Raw genomic sequence first — 1,429 nt, 5'->3', positions numbered from 1 at the left:
CAGCCCCCACCCCCCACCCTGAAAATTACACTTTGGCTTGAACTTTTAATTTCTTTCTCCAACTATTAGGAATTCAGCTCCAAGTTCACCACAGATTTTTCTATCTTACAAGTCTTAGTAAACTCATCCATTCCTCTCTTATGACTAAAGGACTGGCATCTCAAGGACCAATCAAAAAAAAAATTAAAAATCAAGAAAACAAAGCTTCTCTTGCGAAGTATCTAATAAGCAATGGCACTTTCCCCAGCCTTTACGAAGATGTATTTCTCTGCAGGGACTGTGTCATTAGCCCCAGTGATAATGACATGATATTCAACGAAAGGAGTGGTAAGAATGACCAAACACCAAGTGGGTTATGGTAGCATATTTCAAACAAGTAGAAAAAAAAATCAAGTGACAGGGGAGGGTAAGAATCAAACAGATGTCTGGCTAAACCATTTGTTTTAGATAGCTCAAGTAAAGAGGGTTCCAAAACCTAGTGTTAAGCCTGCATGTTTGGTTTTCCTTGTTGGAGCCTCTGCTAGCTTGAGGGAGGGTAGAGCTACCCAGCACAGATTGGCAAATCTAAAGCAGCTTCTCTGATCACACAGAAGACATCAGACACAGCATCAAAACAAATGGTTATAAAATTTACATGGAACCAGAAAAGACCTCAAATAGCTAGAGGAATATTGAAAAAGAAAGCCAAGGTTGGTGGCATCACAATTCCAGACTTTAAGCTCTATTACAAAGCTGTCATCATCAAGAAAGTATGGTACTGGCACAAAAACAGACATATAGACCAATGGAAAAGAATAGAGAGCCCAGAAATAGACCCTCAACTCTATGGCAAAGTAATCTTCCATAAATCAGGAAAGAATGTTCAATGGAAAAAAGACAGCCTCTTCAACAAATGGTGTTGGGGAAATTGGACAGTCACATGCAGAAAAATGAAACTGGACCATTTCCTTACAGCACACATGAATATAGACTCAAAATGGATGAAGGACCTCAATGTGAGAAAGTAATCCATCAAAATCCTGGAGGAAAAGACAGGCAGCAACCTCTTTGACCTCAGCTGCAGCAATTTCTTCCTAGGAACATCGCCAAAGGCAAGGGAAGCAAGGGCAAAATGAACTATTGGGACTTCATCAAGATCAAAAGCTTTTGCACAGCAAAGGAAACAGTTAACAAAACCAAAAGACAACTGACAGAACGAGAGGAGATATTTGCAAACGATATAGCAGATAAAGGGCTAGCATCCAAAATCTATAAAGAGCTTATCAAACTCAACACCCAAAGAACAAATAATCCAATCATGATATGGGCAGAGGACATGAACAGACATTTCTGCAAAGAAGACATCCAGATGGCCAACAGACACATGAAAAAGTGCTCCACATCACTCGGCATCAGGGAAATACAAATCAAAACCACAATGAGATACCAC

The sequence above is a fragment of the Mustela nigripes genome, chromosome 3, assembly GCF_022355385.1.
Source record: "Mustela nigripes isolate SB6536 chromosome 3, MUSNIG.SB6536, whole genome shotgun sequence".
Lineage (NCBI taxonomy): Eukaryota > Metazoa > Chordata > Mammalia > Carnivora > Mustelidae > Mustela > Mustela nigripes.
This window is presented reverse-complemented; position numbering follows the sequence as displayed.